We start from the raw sequence: 20,873 nt of genomic DNA on the forward strand, positions 1-20,873 counted from the left end.
CGACGGAGTTCTGTGATTGTTTGTTCATGCCTGACAGGTGCTGAGTTGAGCGCCAGTAAATTACCTAACTTGTACTGCATCCTCTTCTCCGTGCATTTGTATCAATTTAGATAACCCACGTATAGTATATGACTATAACAGTGATTATACATGTAGCATAAAGTCACAACAAAAAGCCAAGAAGATAGTAGGTGACGGCATTGCGGATCACGTTCTCCAGGAAGACCTTCATGTTACCTAGTTGGTTTGATGCCAGATGAAGAAGCGCGAGTTCGCAATGATTTAAACCGGGTATGAGGACGTGATAGAGGACACAGGCGGAGATTGAACATGGTGCTCTCGCGCCCTCTGCTGAACTAGACCACTAATCAGTGAACGTCTCCTGCTCGTTGTTGAACCTTCGAATTGTCCTCCTTTGAATTCCGCCTTTGATGAATCTATGGAGGGATTTCTAAGGACAGACCTTTGTAGCTTCGCATCAGCTCGGAGACTACAGTGTTAAACAGCGTCTGAGACCTTTATTTCCATCAGAACTCAAATAAAAGAAGCATCTTTCTATGAATTCAAAACTTCAATGTAAATGTTCCTGCACAAATATAAATTACCTGAACAACTAACAGATATCAGTTCATTCTCCAATATTTAAACATTGTGGAAAGAAAACAAGCTGGATGTACAAACGTGCTCAATCCATCTATCAATCGGTCAACATAAAAAATGATCTTTCCTCATTTTTTCTGAAGTGAGTGAAGGTCCTTAGTACAGGGTTATTCAGGGTTGCTGCTGTTGCATCTCCCTCCAACTCTTCCACAGCAGAAGATCTCGACTCTTCCCCAAAGCAACCACGCAACGAGGCAACTTCAGCCCGTTGAACTGACCCACGCCGTTGTCCCGGCCCATCGCCAGCAACATGGTGACGTTACCTAGCAACCGGCGACACCGTCAGCGAGAGGCAACCACCAGACACTCAACTACAACAGACGTGCGTGAGTTTACTTGTGCGGTACGAGGTCAGCTCCTTCCCACTCTGCCCAGTGAGCACAAGACGTAATTTCAACGTTGAAATATGGTTGAAATCGGGTTGAAATGAGGTCTGAACGTCTAAGACCTCATTTCAACGTCTTTTCAACCGTCTAAAAATGGGATGAAACATCAACGTGCCAGAAAACGTTAATTTGTTGATAAATGTGTCATGTTGTAACGTAAGGTTGAAAGAGAGACGATATTAACGTTAAGATTTTCAGAATAATTAATGAACTGGTCGGCGAAATTTGGTCTACGCGAAGACGTAATTTCAACGTATTTACTATTTCGCTTAAAACGTCATAAATATGAAACTACGGACTGCGTGCTGTCAATAAGATGCGTTTAAGACATAATAATGCGGGCAGGTTCAAACATTACTTGTAAACACGTAACTCCGCTCACATCTGTAACGCGCATGCGCGAGTTCTTAGACGCCTGCAGAGCTCCGAGCGGACGCAGCACGAAGCGAAGTTACGGCAGCAGAGCGACATGAACGGGCTGATAGAACCACGACTACCGGCTCCACTACTCTGTAAGTACGCGAGTGTTTGAATGAAGCACACCTGGAACTATAACCGGGTGTTTTACTTGTGCTGCCGACTCGATACAGGAAAGACGGCCCTTTTTGTTAAGCTAGTTAGCGTTAGCGCAGGTAGTTTGCTAGTTAGCATGCTAGCTTGGAGCATGCTAGCGTGCAGCATGATGACCTGGACCAAAAGTAAACATTCCAGACATTTTTGTGCGTGTTTGGTGTTGCTAATGCGTTAGATTGTTGCTGTACCCATAAATATTATTGCATTTCACATTGAAAAAAATACGTTTTTAAAGCAATGGTGGCTAAGTTGCATTGCAAGGGTGAAGGGCTGAATTCAACAAGTTGTGCTCTGTAAACAAGAGGCCGAAACATTGTAAGTTACTGCTGCTTAAAGCATGATACTGTGTAATATACCTGGACATGTTACTCCAGAAATACCATAAGTTGCAGATGAATTGTTATCTTGTTTATAATGTAATAAGTAAACCATCTATAAATGAGTGTTCTAACGCACCTACTGCTGTTACTATTATTAGTTTATTACTGTCATCATAAACCCAAATGACCAACTTTGCCTTTGTGCTTTCCCTCCTCACAGGTTTCTGCGGGTGGTGGTTGCATCTGATGGAGGTTACGTCTGATGATGGTTGTCCCTGCACTGGTCCTGCCTTACCCCTGGCTTAATAATCCACAATATTAGAATCATTTATGTTGTAGGAATCGGATGTACTGTACATCTTTTAAGTTGTTCACACCTTCTTCCCTACTGTTTTCCCCTCAGGTTTCTCCAGGTTGAAGGTTTTTTACATTTTGGGGTTTAGGGGACAGGGTGTTGCATGTTTACAGATTGCAAAGCTGAACAAAATAAAATGATTTGAATTGAATAAACACGTTGACCAGAGGAATCTGCTCCGTGCACTCTGACTCCCTTTACACAAAGAATCCTCAAGTGAGGATGAGGGAGATGCAGCTGATTTCAGGTATACTATCCCAACTCAAGTGAGGCACATCTTGTTACAGAATCTATAATGAAGTTCCAATGATTCAGAAAAATGGTCTACAAACACAGAAATGTTGAACACAGAAATGTTGTTTCTGCACTTTTAATTCCATAATTTATTTTCCTGAAAAATATATTTTATTTCTGTATTGTTTTTAATTAGCAAAAGTGCTGTTATATGTATAGTGTTATATTTATAATAAATACAAATCAATAAAATAATGTCTTTGTCCTTGTTAAGGGATGTTAACATGACAACTGTGACTAAGTATGTAACTTGTACGTTTCCAGCGAGCAATTTATCCGTTGAAACAACGTTTAAAAGACGTCTATGGCCCGACGTTGAAAAGAGGTTGCAAATTGGTTCAAAAGTGAAAGTTGTTTCAACGTCTATTCATAGACGTTGAAAAGACGTTTACGTTTAGACCACATTTCAACCGGCGAGCATTTCAACGTTGAAAAGACGTTGAAAAGACGTCTATGGCCCGACGTTGAAAACACGTTGCAAAATGGTTTAAAAGTGAAAGTTGTTTCAACGTCTATTCGTAGACGTTGAAAAGACGTTCGCGTATAGACCCGTTTTCAACGTGATTTATAATATCGGTGGTAAACTTACAAATGTGGACGTAGTTTCTTTTTAAACCTCTAAAATAATGATATAGCACACAAGAGAAGACGAAATATTACCGTATTAAAAAATCACGTTGAAATGTGGTCTAAACATAGACGTCTTTTCAACGTCTACGAATAGACGTTGAAACAACTTTCACTTTTAAACCATTTTGCAACGTCTTTTCAACGTCGGGCATAGACGTCTTTTAAACGTCTTTTCAACCAAAAAATGCTCACTGGGTGACTGTTGCTGATGTTGCTCACGGCGACGGCAGCGTGCAGCCCGGCGTGGTATGCCATCTTGGGCTCGTTGACGTCAGCGCAGTCTCCCACAGCGAAGATGTTGGAGAAGCCTGTAACCTGCAGGTGCCCCGTTATCGGCCAGACAGCTGGCTGTCGGCGGGGACAGAACACCAATCAATCAACCGATCAAAGGCACAGAGTATGATGACCTCGCTGTCAAACGGGGCTGATCTGTTTGAATTATGTGTATGTTGAAAGTTGTTAACTCGCCCGTGATATTTTGCGACGCTTTTTGCCAAGAATATTTAATTAATTTAATTTTCTGTAGCCCAAAAATGCAAATTTTCCTCAGAGGCCTTTACAGTCTGTACACTCGTGACATCCCCTGTCCCGAAACCCTCACAGACACAGGGAAAACTTTTGATAGGGAGAAAAAAAAGAGGAAAAACCTTATGGAGAACGGCAGAGGAGGCTGCCTCTCCTGGGATGGACAGACTGAAATGGATATCATGTGTACAGAATAAACAACAGCGAAGATGTACAATACGTTCAATTCCTCCAACAGAAATGATTCAAATATACTTTTTATGGTCTGCAATTCTTCAAATGCGTTCATGATCGTCTCCTGCTCGTCAGCAGAGAAAAAAGGACCTTTTCCTTTGAGTTAATTTGGTGTTATACGGTTACAGAATCATGGTTTTGGTGATCGACTCATCCCCCTTTTGAAGTAGGACGCACGATTATCCTGATGATTGACGTCTGGTTCAAATTACCTAGATTGTTTAGGTCAGCCTTTGAGGACCCGGGATAGCCTTACATCAATCATTGGGTTGATTTGAGCTGCTAAAGGGACATTTCATCGTACGAGGAACAGGGCCCAGGTGAGTCTGGGGTACGGTATTTATTGCTACTGTCAAGTCAATTTCTGTTCAGAAACCAAAGGTAATCGGTTTGTAGATTAGATTAGATTCAACTTTATTGTCATTTCACAGGGTACAAGTACTGAGGCAACGAAATGCAGTTTAACATCCAACCAGAAGTGCAAAGTATGTGCATATGTAAAGTCTAATAAGTGAATAAATAGATATTTACAGTAAAAAATAGTTGTGCAATATGAACAGTATGAAATGGATATACAATAACAGTGCAAATGTTAAGTGGCTGGAGGAAGGTGTGTGGCAGTCAAGCCAGGGTGGAGGGGGAAGTACAGTCACTGAGGGAGATGTGTCACCACCCTCTGCAGTGATTTACGGTCCGCGACAGAGCAGCTGCCTGTTACGAACGTACAGCATCCCGTGAGGGGAGGGGAACGTACATCACGCTGCCAAGAACCCCAGAAGGCCAGAGACCGGGTGTGGGCGCAAGTAATCACACAAACACCGATGGTTTTGGTTTAAACAGGCTAGCACGTGCCAGTTTAATAATAATAATAATAAACAATAGAGGGAAATGGGAGAACGGCTGAGCTGATCCAAAACAAAGAAATTAGCAAAAAACCCACCCCTTACCTGTCCTAACGTCCTACACAAAATACTTATTTAAATTGGCGCTCGAGCGAGGCGCCCTAACCAAAAATACAGGGGGTGGATCGCTCAGATCTAACCTGGTGTGTATAACAGGAGATATCCCTACGGGTGATGTATGCCCAGGGCGTCTTTCCTAACACTCCCAAGTGTTTTCCGTTCTCCCTGGGAAGGACAAAAGAAATACAAATGATTAACACTTTCAATAATCCAAAACAATCCACCATGTACAACCAATTTCACAAGAGCACCCCAAACACAACCTTACACCTTGCCTGAGAGATCTGGACTGAACAACCAGGAACACATAAATACAGCTGATGGGACGATGCGATTGGAGGATGGGAAAACAGGAACCAGCTGTAGGAGATCACGGGAGGGTGGATGACTAATGAAGACAATTAGCTCCATCTGAGGAGGGTTAACACACAGAGCAGAGACATGTACACACACACAGAACACAGACAAGACCGGGGGTCGTAACACTGCCATACCATACTGAGATGCAGTTTGTAAGAATGCTCTCTATGGTACAGCAGTAGAAATTCTCTAGAATCTGAGGAGACAGATGGGCCTTCTTCCGTCTCCTCAGGAAGAAGAGACGCTGGTGTGCTTTCTTTACCAGGGATGAGGTGTTGAGGGTCCAAGAGAGGTCCTCAGAGATGTGGACACCCAGGAACTTGAAGCTGGCGACACGCTCAACCTCCGTCCCGTTGATATGGATGGGGATGTGTGTGCCAGTTTTCTTCCGGAAGTCCACAATTAGCTCTTTGGTCTTCTTGGTGTTGAGAGCCAGGTTGTTGTCGGCACACCACACCGCCAGGTGCTGGACCTCCTCTCTGTAGGCCGACTCATCGTTGTCACTGATGAGGCCAATCACCGTTGTGTTGTCTGCAAACTTGACAATGGTATTAGAACCGTGTACAGGTGTGCAGTCGTAGGTGAAGAGGGAGTAGAGGAGAGGACTTATCACACAGCCCTGTGGCACACCAGTGTTCAGGATGAGGGTTGAGGAGGTGTGGTTGTCTACCCTAACAGACTGGGGTCTGTTGGATAGGAAGTCCAGTATCCAGTTACAGAGGGAAGTGTTGATACCCAGGTGACTGAGTTTCGTGATTAGTTTGGAGGGGATGACAGTATTGAAAGCTGAACTGAAGTCTATGAACAGCATCCTCACATAGCTGTTGTTATTGTCCAGGTGAGAAAGGGCAGAGTGTAATGCCATGGAGATGGCATCCTCCGTACTCCTGTTCTTGCGGTAGGCGAATTGGAAGGGGTCCAGTGTGGGTGGTAAGCAGGTTTTGAGGTGAGCCAGGACCAGCCTCTCAAAGCACTTCATGATGGTTGGAGTGAGTGCAACTGGGCGGAAGTCATTTAGGCTCACTGCGGTGGAGTGCTTTGGCACTGGCACGATGGAGGTGGTTTTAATATGTTTGTGTGATGTCGCTATATTTAGGAACTTTTGGAACACTTTCCCTGAATAGAAGAACCCGTGGTCTGGATTTGTACCCTGATCAAACATCTGTTTATTTCACAGGTGCCTGGGAAGTCTGTTGAATCCGAAACAGCAAAAGCGTTTATTACCTTCACCAATCCCCTCCCAGTTCCTCTTGTCGGTGGTGTTTTCACTGTGGAAGGCGCCGGCCTGTTCATTGCCGCTGAGGTCCGTCTTAGGTGAGGACTGAGCAGTGGGTCTTGTTGTATAATAACTTTTCAAAATGAAATAAACAACTAAGCAGCAACTGCCTCCATCATCATGCGGCCACACTGCGGCCACACTGTGTGGCCCCCCCCTCCTCCCACCTCCTAGTGGTTTGTTCGATTGTGCCTCAAATCTCAAATGTGGCAGACAGCTTTGAAATGGCTTCGAAAAGGCATCAAGAGCCGGTGGCAGAAAAAAAAAAAAGAAGAGACAGTGGGATGATGCTCGTGCGTCGCTCTCAGGTAAGACAATGTTTTAAATCAGGGGTCCCCAAACTTTTTCTTGTGCGGACCGTTGCTAGCGCTCAAAGGGCGGGCGGCGGGCCACATATACTCGCGCTCATAATGTCCGCACAGATCGCCGGTGGGCCGTATTTGGTACTCGTCCGCGGGCCGCCCGAAGTTTCTGTTACCGTTACCGTTTTTGTTATCATTTGTTTTTTTTCACCTGATAGGAAATGCAGGCGTGTGCCTCTAGGGCCTTTGACAACTGATGGTAGTGAAAATGTTTGTAATATAGTTCTATCGGATAGCAGAATGGTCTCTTTTATAGAGATGGTAAAGTAAATTCTACTGTGCAGTTTGTACTTATGTATGGTTATTTGCACTTTAAAATGTGCACTTTATTATTATTATTATTATTATTTGTACTTATGTATATTATTTACTGAAGAAATGTGCACATTATTACTTACACGGTTATATACTTGAATACTTTCTGCGTTTATGTTCAGTTCCAAATCTGTGTTTTTAGTAATTGTGGTGGTATTTGGTATTTATAATTTTATCTTTTATATAATTCATTTATTTTCATATTTGTTTATGTAAATTATTTATGTTTAGAAGTTATTTGGGGAATAAAGAGAACCTAACTAAAAAATTCTGAATGGTTGTTACTCCTTTGGTGGTCGTGGTGGTTGGTTGGTTCGTCCCAGTGAGCACAAGACGTAATTTCAACGTTGAAATATGGTTGAAATCGGGTTGAAATGAGGTCTGAACGTCTAAGACCTCATTTCAACGTCTTTTCAACCGGCTAAAAATGGGATGAAACATCAACGTGCCAGAAAACGTCAATTTGTTGACAAATGTGTCATGATGTAACGTAAGGTTGAAAGATAGACGATATTAACGTTAAGATTTTCATAATAATTAATGAACTGGTCGGCGAAATTTGGTCTACGCGAAGACGTAATTTCAACGTATTTAATATTTCACTTAAAACGTTATAAATATGAAACTACGGACTGCGTGCTGTTAATAAGATGCGTTTAAGACATAATAATGCGGGCAGGTTCAAACATTACTTGTAAACACGTTACTCCGCTGACATCTGTAACGCGCATGCGCGAGTTCTTAAGACGCCTGCAGAGCTCCGAGCGGACGAGGCGAAGTTACGGCAGCAGAGCGACATGAACGGGCTGATAGAACCACGACTACCGGCTCCACTACTCTGTAAGTACGGGAGTGTTTGGATGAAGCACACCTGGAACTATAACCGGGTGTTTTACTTGTGCTGCCGACTCGATACAGGAAAGACGGCCCTTTTTGTTAAGCTAGTTAGCGTTAGCGCAGGTAGATTGCTAGTTAGCATGCTAGCTTGCAGCATGATAGCCTTCAGCATGATGACCTGGACCAAAAGTAAACATCCCAGAATATTTTTCGTGTCTTTGGTGTTGCTAATGCGTTAGGTTGTTGCTGTACCCATAAATGTTATTGCATTTCACATTGAAAATACGTTTTTAAAGCAATGGGGGCTAAATACAGATTGCAAGGGTGAAGGGCTGAATTCAACAAGTTGTGCTCTGTAAACAAGAGGGACAACACATTGTAAGTTACTGCTGCTTAAATCATGATACTGTGTAATATACCTGGAAATGTTACTCCAGAAATACCATAAGTTGCAGATGAATTGTTATCTTGTTGATAATGTAATAAGTAAACCATCTATAAATGAGTGTCCTAACACACCTGCTGCTGCTGTTATTATTATTATTAGTTTATTACTGTCATCATAAACCCAAATGACCAACTTTGCCTTTGTGCTTTCCCTCCTCACAGGTTTCTGCGGGTTGTGGTTGCATCTGATGGAGGTTACGTCTGATGATGGTTGTCCCTGCACTGGTCCTGCCTTACCCCTGGCTTAGTAATCCACAATATTAGAATAATTTCTGTCGTAGGAATTGGATGTACTGTACATCTTTAAATTGTTCATACTCTACACACCTTCTGCCTTGCTGTTTTCTCCTCAGGTTTCTCCCGGTTGAAGGTTTTTTACATTTTGGGGGTTTTAGGACAGGATGTTGCATGTTTACAGATTGCAAAGCTGAACAAAATAAAATGATTTGAATTGAATAAACACGTTGACCAGAGAAATCTGCAATTGAGGGCTGTTCTCTGCACTCTGACTCCCTTTACACAAAGAATCATCAAGTGAGGATGAGGGAGATGCAGCTGATTTCAGGTATACTATCCCAACTCAAGTGACTCACAGCCACATCTTGTTACAGAATCTAAAAATGAAGTTCAAATGATTCAGAAAAATGGTCTACAAACACAGAATTGTTGTTGTTGAACACAGAAATGTTGTTTCTGCACTTTTAAATATATAGTTCATTTCCCTGAAATATATATTTTATTTTTGTACTGTTTTTAATTAGGAAAAGTGTTATATGTATAGTGTTATATTTATAATAAATGCAAATTAATAAAATAATGTGTTTGTCCATGTTAAGGGCTGTTAACATAACAAGTGTGACTAAGTATGTAACTTGTAAGTTTCCAGCGAGCAATTTATCCGTTGAAACAACGTTTAAAAGACGTCTATGGCCCGACGTTGAAAAGAGGTTGCAAATTGGTTCAAAAGTGAAAGTTGTTTCAACGTCTATTCGTAGACGTTGAAAAGACGTTTACGTTTAGACCACATTTCAACCAGCGAGCATTTCAACGTTGAAAAGACGTCTATGGCCCAACGTTGAAAAGAGGTTGCAAAATGGTTTAAAAGTGAAAGTTGTTTCAACGTCTATTCGTAGACGTTGAAAAGACGTTCACGTATAGACCCGTTTTCAACGTGATTTATAATATCGGTGGTAAACTTACAAATGTGGACATAGTTTCTTTTTAAACATCTAAAATAATGATATAGCACACAAGAGAGGACGAAATATTACCGTATTAAAAAATCACGTTGAAATGTGGTCTAAACATAGACGTCTTTTCAACGTCTACGAATAGACGTTGAAACAACTTTCACTTTTAAACCATTTTGCAACGTCTTTTCAACGTCGGGCATAGACGTCTTTTAAACGTATTTTCAACCAAAAAATGCTCACTGGGGTTGGTTGGGGGGGGCACCACCAAGCATTTGTGCTTAGGGCACCCAAATGGCTAGCGCCGGCCCTGGGAAAACATATGGTATAGATTCACCATTAGAGGTTTCTGCCAACCGCATGCTCAAGCTTTTCACCGCGGAGAAGAACCAATGACATCTCAATTAGATAAAAGGTACCCAGTGAGCATTTTTTGGTTGAAAAGACGTTTAAAAGACGTCTATGCCCGACGTTGAAAAGACGTTGCAAAATGGTTTAAAAGTGAAAGTTGTTTCAACGTCTATTCGTAGACGTTGAAAAGACGTCTATGTTTAGACCACATTTCAACGTGATTTTTTAATACGGTAATATTTCGTCCTCTCTTGTGTGCTATATCATTATTTTAGATGTTTAAAAAGAAACTATGTCCACATTTGTAAGTTTACCACCGATATTATAAATCACGTTGAAAACGGGTCTATACGTGAACGTCTTTTCAACGTCTACGAATAGACGTTGAAACAACTTTCACTTTTAAACCATTTTGCAACCTCTTTTCAACGTTGGGCCATAGACGTCTTTTCAACGTTGAAATGCTCGCTGGTTGAAATGTGGTCTAAACGTAAACGTCTTTTCAACGTCTACGAATAGACGTTGAAACAACTTTCACTTTTGAACCAATTTGCAACCTCTTTTCAACGTCGGGCCATAGACGTCTTTTAAACGTTGTTTCAACGGATAAATTGCTCGCTGGAAACTTACAAGTTACATACTTAGTCACAGTTGTCATGTTAACATCCCTTTACAAGGACAAACACATAATTTTATTGATTTGTATTTATTATAAATATAACACTATACATATAACAGCACTTTTGCTAATTAAAAACAATACAGAAATAAAATATATTTTTCAGGAAAATAAATTATGGAATTAAAAGTGCAGAAACAACATTTCTGTGTTCAACAATTCTGTGTTTGTAGACCATTTTTCTGTATCATTGGAACTTCATTATAGATTCTGTAACAAGATGTGCCTCACTTGAGTTGGGATAGTATACCTGAAATCAGCTGCATCTCCCTCATCCTCACTTGAGGATTCTTTGTGTAAAGGGAGTCAGAGTGCACGGAGCAGATTCCTCTGGTCAACGTGTTTATTCAATTCAAATCATTTTATTTTGTTCAGCTTTGCAATCTGTAAACATGCAACACCCTGTCCCCTAAACCCCAAAATGTAAAAAACCTTCAACCTGGAGAAACCTGAGGGGAAAACAGTAGGGAAGAAGGTGTGAACAACTTAAAAGATGTACAGTACATCCGATTCCTACAACATAAATGATTCTAATATTGTGGATTATTAAGCCAGGGGTAAGGCAGGACCAGTGCCGGGACAACCATCATCAGACGTAACCTCCATCAGATGCAACCACCACCCGCAGAAACCTGTGAGGAGGGAAAGCACAAAGGCAAAGTTGGTAATTTGGGTTTATGATGACAGTAATAAACTAATAATAATAACAGCAGCAGGTGTGTTAGAACACTCATTTATAGATGGTTTACTTATTACATTATAAACAAGATAACAATTCATCTGCAACTTATGGTATTTCTGGAGTAACATTTTCAGGTATATTACACAGTATCATGCTTTAAGCAGCAGTAACTTACAATGTTTCGGCCTCTTGTTTACAGAGCACAACTTGTTGAATTCAGCCCTTCACCCTTGCAATGCAACTTAGCCACCATTGCTTTAAAAAGGTATTTTTTTCAATGTGAAATGCAATAATATTTATGGGTACAGCAACAATCTAACGCATTAGTAACACCAAACACGCACAAAAATGTCTGGAATGTTTACTTTTGGTCCAGGTCATCATGCTGCACGCTAGCATGCTCCAAGCTAGCATGCTAACTAGCAAACTACCTGCGCTAACGCTAACTAGCTTAACTAAAAGGGCCGTCTTTCCTGTATCGAGTCGGCAGCACAAGTAAAACACCCGGTTATAGTTCCATGTGTGCTTCATTCAAACACTCCCGTACTTACAGAGCAGTGGAGCCGGTAGTCGTGGTTCTATCAGCCCGTTCATGTCGCTCTGCTGCCGTAACTTCGTGCTGCGTCCGGTCGGAGCTCTGCAGGCGTCTAAGAACTCGCGCATGCGCGTTACAGATGTGAGCGGAGTTACGTGTTTACAAGTAATGTTTGAACCTGCCCGCATTATTATGTCTCAAACGCATCTTATTGACAGCACGCAGTCCGTAGTTTCATATTTATTACGTTTTAAGCGAAATAGTAAATACGTTGAAATTACGTCTTCGCGTAGACCAAATTTCGCCGACCAGTTCATTAATTATTCTGAAAATCTTAACGTTAATATCGTCTCTCTTTCAACCTTACGTTACAATATGACACATTTATCAACAAATTAACGTTTTCTGGCACGGTGATGTTTCATCCCATTTTTAGACGGTTGAAAAGACGTTGAAATGAGGTCTTAGACGTTCAGACCTCATTTCAACCCGATTTCAACCATATTTCAACGTTGAAATTACGTCTTGTGCTCACTGGGTATGGATTATGAACCATTCCAAAATGTAACCTATACTTATCAAATAAAAACATAACAGGGATTTGATATCTGAGATAAAACGAATATGTTATACAGTGAAAGATGGGATTCAAGGTTTGTCAAAGTTAATCCTAAAAATAAATTCGCGGCTGAGCTCCAGGAGGAGTCCTCCACCAATCAGGGGCCGGAGGTCTCAATCAGCGTCACCGCTCCTCAGCCGGTCCACACTTTAAGAGCAGCGTGTCTCCTCTGAAAATTCACTTATCTTAACCAGAGCGAGACGAGTCGATCATGGCACGAACCAAGCAGACCCCCTGTAAGTACACCGGAGGCAAAGCCCCCAGGAAGCAGCAAGGCTGCCCGTAAGAGCGCCCCGGCCACCGGCGGCGTGAAGAAGCCTCGCCGTTACAGGCCCCGGTACCGTGGCTCTGAGAGAGATTCATCGTTACCAGAAGTCCACGGAGCTGCTGATCCGCAAGCTGCCCTTCCAGTGTCGGTGAGAGAAATCGCTCAAGACTTCAAGACCGACCTGCTCTTCCAGAGCTCCGCTGTTATGGCTCTGCAGGAGTCCAGCGAGGCTTACCTGGTGGGCCTGTTCGAGGACACCAACCTGTGCGCCATCCACGCCAAGAGGGTCACCATCATGCCCAAAGACATCCAGCTGGCCCGTCGCATCCGCGGGGAGCAAGCTTAAGCCCCCTGATTCTACTCACAACAACGGCTCTTTTAAGAGCCACCTCACTACCTCTGAAGACCACTTCCTGGTGCTTATGTTTAACATGAACATCTTTTTTTACTTTCAAGTAATCACTTTGATTAAATAACTTGAGCACTTCTTAAATAATTTGTTTGTTGCATTTAGCATTATTAACTTTAACGGCCACCACTCTTTTTGCTGTTATATAAATCATTAAATACAACCCAGTTGGTGTAATTTGTGTATCTGTTCATTGTGTTGATTCGGCTGGTTGATTTTATAGTTCAAATACCTCCTTGATATTTGTGTGAGATTATGGATGTCGTGATGAAATGTCTAAGCGGGCCACTGGATTTAATTAAATGGTGGATTCCAAGATATTGTCCAGTATGTTGCTGTGAAACACCGTTGCCTTCATACTTGATTGCTATTTTTGCCTTACCTGCTTTACATTAAAATAGTCGCACACTTAATTTAAAAAAAAACGGGTGGTCGTTTTTGTTGTTTCCCATCAGTGTGAGCCTTGTGATTAAAAATAATGTGTTGAGGAATTGTTGACATACTTGTACTATTTGCATGTGCAAAAGTATAATGATGCATTTCCTTAAATCTTTACTTTTTTATAATCTGTTTTTCCCTTCTGTCTACACATGAAGCTTTGCAACTCAGTTATCAGGTTCCTGTGATTTTGAACCGACAGATGAGTTGATTCTCATATATAATGTAGCCATACGATTTCAATTGTGCTGTATAATTTTATATATATATTATATAGCACAATAATAATGACAAGGCTCTTTTAGGATGGATTGTGTGCCTCTTAAAAGAGTGTTTGCTCTTCAGACTGATTCATATATTTACAAACGTGCACATTTATAAGCTGCATCACACAACTACAATCTTTGATCTATATCTGTTAAAATGTAGAAATAAACAGAAAAGCTCTTTGGGTGGAGTGGGTGGCTCTTAAAAGAGCCTTTTATAGAAGTGTTGGTTCTTCAGACTGATATCAGTTTACTTCTTCTTGGGTGCTGCTTTCTTGGCTTTGGGCTTAGCAGCCGTCTTCACTGGAGCTTTCTTGGCTTCAGGGGCCTTTTTCACCACCTTCTTGGGGCTCTTGGCCACTTTCTTGGGGCTCTTTGCTACTTTCTTGGGGCTCTTGGCCACCTTTTTGGCCGCTGCGGGTTTCTTGGCCTTCTTTGGTGACTTCTTAGCGGCTACAACTTTCTTCACTGCCGCTGCTTTGGGCTTTTTGGCCGTTGCGGGTTTCTTCGCTGCGGGTTTCTTGGCTTTAGGAGCGGCTTTCTTTGCCGGTTCGTCGTCTTACTTATCTTGAAGGAGCCGGAGGCCCCGATCCCCTTGATCTGGACCAGAGTCCCCTTGGCCAACAGGCTCTTGATGGCGATCTTGACGCGGGCCTTGTTCTTGTCCACATCGTATCCTCCGGCGGTCAGAGCCTTCTTGACGGCGGCAGCAGACACGCCGCTCCGCTCCTTGGATGCAGCCACAGTTTTCACGATGAGGTCAGAGACGTTGGGACTGACCTTCTTCGGCTTGGACACCTTTTTCTTGGCTGCTTTGGGCGCGGCGGCGGCTGGACCTACTTATGCCATGTTGTCACGTTGTTGCGCGTTTGTATCGTCGAGGACGTCGAGGACTCGAGAGTGTGAGCAGGCCCGTCGCGACAGGACAGGCAAACCAAGCAATTGCTTGGGGCCCCGAGCTGGCCAGGGGCCCCAAGAAACGACTGGTTAAGAGTCAAATGCAACGACAAACTGTGTGAGCGCCTCTTTGATAGTCAATGCAGTAAAGTGCAAAGACAGCGTTGAGAACCGTAGAGACTCAACCAAGCCCGGAGCTCCTCGTGCAGTCTGAAAGTCGAGTCACTTGTGTTTTCTCTCCACTGATTAAAGACCAAAAACTAAATGTGCATCGAGTTGAGAAGGCTGAAGGCGGAGGAGCCGATAGAGGACTAGTTTCTGTTCATGTTCAGGTCACGTAGAGCTCTGATGGTTTTGTTTGAGGAGCATCCAAACCTCACCTACTCAGCGCCATGGACAGCACTGATCAGAGGCTTTTACCACTCATTTCTCTCTTAAAAGTATTTAAAATGCATCATATCTCCATCAAAAGTTGTTTTGCAACTGATCAACATGTTTGTTCAAAGTCTCAATATAAAAACAACCATCAGATATTTATCATTCTTTAATAAATGTTCATTTGTCTTTTAGTCTTATTGTCTAATGTATTCGTGGTGACAAATTCCTTGTATGTCCAACTTTCTTGGCAATAAATTATTTAAATTTTGATTCTGATTCTAAACGTTGGTTTTGGCGGCCACAATATTGCATTAAGAACGGGACAAACACTTTCAATAAGTGCTCTCATATACAGTGCCGTAGTGGTAAAATTAGAGGTGGGTAAACTCTGAATTTTGTGATCATACAGACCTCGACGCGAGGCGAAGCAACGCAACACAAAGCGCCGCGACTCTGTAATCAGTATAAGTCATATATAATCAATGACAATGAATACATGTGTTAGTAGTTTGTAGTTCATTAAATTTAAGAAAACAGTAAAGAAAAGTATGTCAACACAACACAACAAGACAATTGCAGGTTAAGAACTATCTACATATGGAGTCTCCTTTTTACAGTAGTGCCCAGAGGGCCTCCTTGTCCTCCACGTCAGGTCCTGCCTTGCACAGAGGAGCCATGAACCCCAGAACACGCGTTCTGGGGTTCATGGCTCCTCTGTGCTTCTCTCTCTATTGGAACTGGTGTTTCTCCTCTCCCTGTGCTCTCTGCATCATTGCCTGTCCTCTCACTGCCTGAAAAAATATGTTGAATTTAAGAGTTAACCAGTTAAGCAGCCTGTCAATTACCCTGACACCATAAGTTAAAGGAACACTCTATGTCATCAGCATGTTTGTTTTTTTCACATTGAGAACTGACTTGTTTTCTAATCTATGTTTACAGTGTATTTCGCTTACAGGCTACTCTACAACTTTCATGACTTCAAATAATTGATTAAGCATATAGGCCTATTCAGTGAAGCAACAGCTTTGCTCCCCGCTCATGATGACAGATTATGTGCGCGCGTCACCAGGCGTTTTTCTTGTCCTTTTACCATGCACGACCAGCGAACACAGAGCGCGCGACAGTAAATGCACACTATTCCACTCAGAGGAGGAATTTTGCCACCTTGGGTCAACTAAACAGTTTTGGAAAGGCTGCAAACCCCTCAAAGTCTGTTAAACTCACTGGACCAATCAACACTTGGTCCACAATTTCACGCTCTGGGAACCTTCACCTTATCGTGGTGGAGAGATTTGTGTGTCCCTATGACCATGAGGGCTGTATTGTCGGGAGCCTTGTCGACAAGGCTCCTGGTAGGGTTACCCTTGGCAAAGTGGTCTCAGGCGAGGGGCCAGACTAAGAATGGTTCAAAAAGAACCTATGAAAAAACGGAAGAGGGAAGGAGTTACCCAGCCCGGAGTAAGCCCGGGGCCCCATTTGGAGCCAGGCCCAGATGGAGGGCCCGACAGCGAGCGTCTGGTGGCCGGGTTTACCGCAGAGCCCGGCCGGGCACACCCCGAAGGAGTGACGCGGCAGCCCAAGACTCTACTCCCCATGGGCTCACCACCTGTGGGGGAAAACGATGGGGTCGGGTGCGCTGCTACAAGGGTGGCAGTGACAGTGGGGGGTCTAGACGGAACAGACCTGGGCGGCAGATGCTGGCTCTGGGGACATGGAATGTAACCTCTCTGGGGGGGAATGAGCCTGAGCTTGCGCAGGAGGTGGAGCGTTATCAGTTGGATCCGGTGGGGCTTACCTCTACGCACAGGCTGCCCCTTGTTCCATGTCGAAGTGTCCCTGAGCAAGACACCTAACCCCTAATTGCTCCCTGGGCAAAAATGTGAAAAAAAAGCCGTGGGTTTAAAGTGTAATGTAAGTCGCTTTGGATAAAAGCGTCTGCTAAATGACACGTAATGTAATGTAATGTAACCTCGGCTCTGGAACCACACTCCTAGATAGGGGATGGAGTCTATTCTACTCCGGAGTGGCCCATGGTGTGAGGCGCCAGGCGGGTGTGGGGATACTCATAAGTCTTCGGCTGAATGCTGCTACATTGGAGTGGACAAGAGGGTCGCCTCCCGACGCCTTCGGGTGGTGGGGGGGAAAACTCTGGGGGGGAAGACTGTTGTCTGTGCATATGCACCAAACAGCAGCTCAGAGTAATGGGCCTTTTTGGAGACCCTGAATGGAGTCCTGCATGTGGCTCCAGTAGGGGACTCCATAGTCCTACTGGGAGACTTCAATGCGCACGTAGGCGACGATGGAGATAACTGGAGAGGCGTGATTGGGAGAAATGGCCTCCCTGATCTGAACCCGAGCGGGTGTTTGTTACTGACTTCTGTGCCAGTCATGATTGTCCATAACAAACACCATGTTTAAACATAAGGATGTTCATAAGTGTACCAGAGGACCCTAGGCCAAAGATCAATGACCGAATTTGTAATCGTATCGTCTGATCTGAGGCCGCACGTTCTGGACACTCGAGTAAAGAGAGGGGCAGAGCTGTCAACTGATCACCATCTGGTTGTGAGCAGGGTCAGAGGAAGGGGGAAGACTCGGGACAGACCCGTTAAACCCAAGCGTATAGTGAGGGTGAACTGGGAATGTCTGGAGGAGGCCCCGGTCGAAAAGATTTTCAACTCACACCTCCAGCGGAGCTTCTCTCACATTCCTGTGGAGGTAGGGGACATTGAACCAGAGTGGTGTATGTTCAAAACCTCCATTGCTGAAGCCGCGGCCTCAAGGTCTTAGGTGCATCAAGGGACGGTAACCCTCGAACCCCGTGGTGGACATCGGTGGTCATGGAAGCCGTCCGACTGAAGAAGGAGGCCTTCCGGGTTATGATATCCGGTGGGACTCCGGAGGCAGTTGCAGTGTACCGACAGGCTCGAAGGGCAGCAGCCTCTTCCGTCATGGAGGCAAAGCAGCGAGTATGGGAGGAGCCCCGGGTAACTATGGAGAACTATGGAGACTTTCGGTCGGCACCAAAGTGCTTCTGGAAGACCATCCGGCACCTCAGGAGGGGGAAACGGGGAACCATCCAAGCTAAAAGAAAAACGCCTGGTGACGCGTAGATTAGAAAACAAGTCAGTTCTCAATGTGAAAAAAAACATGCTGAGTGTTCCTTTTACTTATGTTGTATGTGTAATTGACAGGCTGCTTAACTGGTTAACTCTTAAATTCAACATATTTTTTCAGGCAGTGAGAGGACAGGCAAGGATGCAGAGAGCACAGGGAGAGGAGAAACACCAGGTCGAATAGAGAGAGGAGAAGCACAGAGGAGCCATGAACCCCAGAACGCGTGTTCTGGGGTTCATGGCTCCTCTGTGCAAGGCAGGACCTGACGTGGAGGACATGGAGGCCCTCTGGGCACTACTGTAAAAAGGAGATAGTTCTTAATCTGCAATTGTGTTGTTGTGTTGTGTTGAAATACTTTTCTTTACTGTTTTCTTAAATTTAATAAACTACTAACACATGTATTCATTGTCATTGATTGTATATGACTTTTACTGATAACATAATGCAATATAGCCAGGACAGCCTTACAGAGTCGCGACGCTTTGTGTTGCGTTGCTTCGCATCGCGTCGATGTCTGTATGATCACAAAATTCAGAGTTTACCCACCTCTAATTTTACCACTACAGCACTGAGAAGGAGTATATTTGTAGAGTATAAATATTTCCTTTTCACCAGAAGAGCAGTCAAAGATGTTCTGAACACACGTACATCAGTCATTGGAATTATTGAGAAAACAGCTTTAATAGGATTTCAAGGCCTGTCATATTAGCTTTTAGATCATACAAATATAGACTTTTACTTTTGAGAAATCTGTACAGTAAAACTATTTTCTTTTCTGTACAAGAGTAGTCAGATATGTCCTGTTCACACATTACTTCAGTCACAGTCTGAAATTTCCACTGAAAATAAAACACTTCCTCTTGGCTTGGGTCACATAGTTCACATTCTTGTGTGGGTCAGTTTGTGTGCGTGGGATAGAATTGTGCAGAAAGAGGAAGTATTGCATTTCCCTTTAACGAACTGTCACTTTGGTGTGATTGCGGGAGGGCCGGAGGCTGAGGTCAGTTTCCCCGTTTTCCCGAAACATGACAATTCCACCTTTTACCGGATGAACTTTTTAACAGGCAGATGTTTACTCAACCGAACTTTTGCTACTCAGTTTGATTTCAAAGTCCAATCTGTCACTTTTTGTACAGATATTATAAACCCAAATAATAGATTCCTCCTCGTTGCATTTTACTTCTTCATTCCTTACTTAAACTGATTTACCCAGTTTCCTTCTATCTTTGTTATCTTCTCCATAATCGACTCAACAACTATTTAGTTCTTCATATTGGAATTACAAATACCAGGGCCCTCAGTGGTACAAAAACAGTGTTCTTCGTGCTTTGTTTATCCATCTTGTTAAAAGGTATCTGATTCCCCTCCCCAAAAAAATGTCATGTCATGTTTGTTAATTCATTATTTCGGAGCGGTTTCCAAAATGTTGCCTCTCTCTTTGGACTTGACCTCTGTTCATTTAATTAACGTGAGAATAGAATTTAGGAAGTAGACAGCACCTCAGAAGTGGGAATTAAGTAATGCAAGATTCATTCAAAATGACTTAAACAAAATTAGTTATGCCTGAGAATGTATGGTGAGGAGTCTCAGAGTAAAGCAGACTGACAGCCTGTTTGTGTCCATTAAAACCTTGTTGCTTGATCAGACAGCACATAACAGAGATGTAACTGCTACATATTCCCTCAACTACAAGCAGGAAGTCTTTGGGTTATAAGCTGACTGCGGAAAAGAGCTCTGGCATTTTCTCTTTAGCTAAATGTTTTTTTCTAAAATGGCCGGTTGTTGATTTGCCTACAACTAAAGGCAGGAGGTCGAACAAGAGGTAACTACAGCTTTCTACAGCTAAACCACCAGCAGAGCGAGTTTCGGAGCCGTTGTACCTAGTGACATAACGCTGTGTTCTAGTTGTAATATGTTGTATAGTCTTTAAATTAAATATTTACCTTGTTGTTGTACATGTGAGGAGGTCGCAGTCTCCCCTGGAGGCGTGGGTTCGAATCCCACTTCTGACAATTTATTTTTCTTCATTTTGGTTGAAACAGCCGGTTATATTTCGTGCGCGCACTAGAACCAAAAACGTAGCTTTGCACATGGTCGTAGGGACTAGTCACGACCGACCTTTGAGAGCCGTTTCCCCCCACAAGTACGTTTTGTTCAATTTCAATTCGTTTTTAGAAAAAAAATACACAATATATTAGCTAAATCATTCGTATTACTGATCTATTATATGTTCATCAGCCAGGAGAGTAAAACATAAAACATGATTGGCGGAAGCGGCGGAGTCAGAAACGTGAATCGTCTCTCGTAGAAAGAGAGCCGGTATTCTGACCCGGTGAGCTACGCACAATAAAGCCTCATGTTAGTGTTTCGCTTGGTCTCACCATTGATGTTGTTGACCCTTTTGTGCTTTGTAGATGGGCAAACGCCACCAAAAAATAATAAAAGATTTCGGAAGATTATACGTTATGTCAGCCAGGAGAGCACAGGTCGTAGTTACTAATTACGCCA

At 43.1% G+C, this 20,873-nt stretch overlaps 3 long non-coding RNA genes and 1 pseudogene across 3 annotated transcripts; 2 read left to right on the plus strand and 2 right to left on the minus strand.

Annotated features, from left to right (window-relative positions):
- The first annotated feature begins 935 nt into the window (after nt 1-935).
- Nucleotides 936-2,780, plus strand: LOC144391021 (uncharacterized). Its single transcript, XR_013454884.1, has 2 exons — nt 936-1,558; nt 2,160-2,780. It is a non-coding gene; the product is annotated as an uncharacterized LOC144391021 (long non-coding RNA).
- A 5,216-nt stretch (nt 2,781-7,996) lies between these two features.
- On the plus strand, nt 7,997-9,013 carry LOC144391022 (uncharacterized). The gene is made up of 2 exons (XR_013454885.1): nt 7,997-8,092; nt 8,699-9,013. It is a non-coding gene; the product is annotated as an uncharacterized LOC144391022 (long non-coding RNA).
- A 1,754-nt stretch (nt 9,014-10,767) lies between these two features.
- LOC144391023 (uncharacterized) lies at nt 10,768-12,089 on the minus strand. Its single transcript, XR_013454886.1, has 2 exons — nt 11,990-12,089; nt 10,768-11,388 (listed from the first exon to the last, which is right to left on the minus strand). It is a non-coding gene; the product is annotated as an uncharacterized LOC144391023 (long non-coding RNA).
- A 2,091-nt stretch (nt 12,090-14,180) lies between these two features.
- LOC120812532 (histone H1 pseudogene) lies at nt 14,181-14,822 on the minus strand (annotated as a pseudogene).
- Nucleotides 14,823-20,873: the final 6,051 nt, after the last annotated feature.

This window comes from Gasterosteus aculeatus, chromosome Y, assembly GCF_964276395.1.
Source record: "Gasterosteus aculeatus chromosome Y, fGasAcu3.hap1.1, whole genome shotgun sequence".
In the NCBI taxonomy this organism is placed as follows: domain Eukaryota; kingdom Metazoa; phylum Chordata; class Actinopteri; order Perciformes; family Gasterosteidae; genus Gasterosteus; species Gasterosteus aculeatus.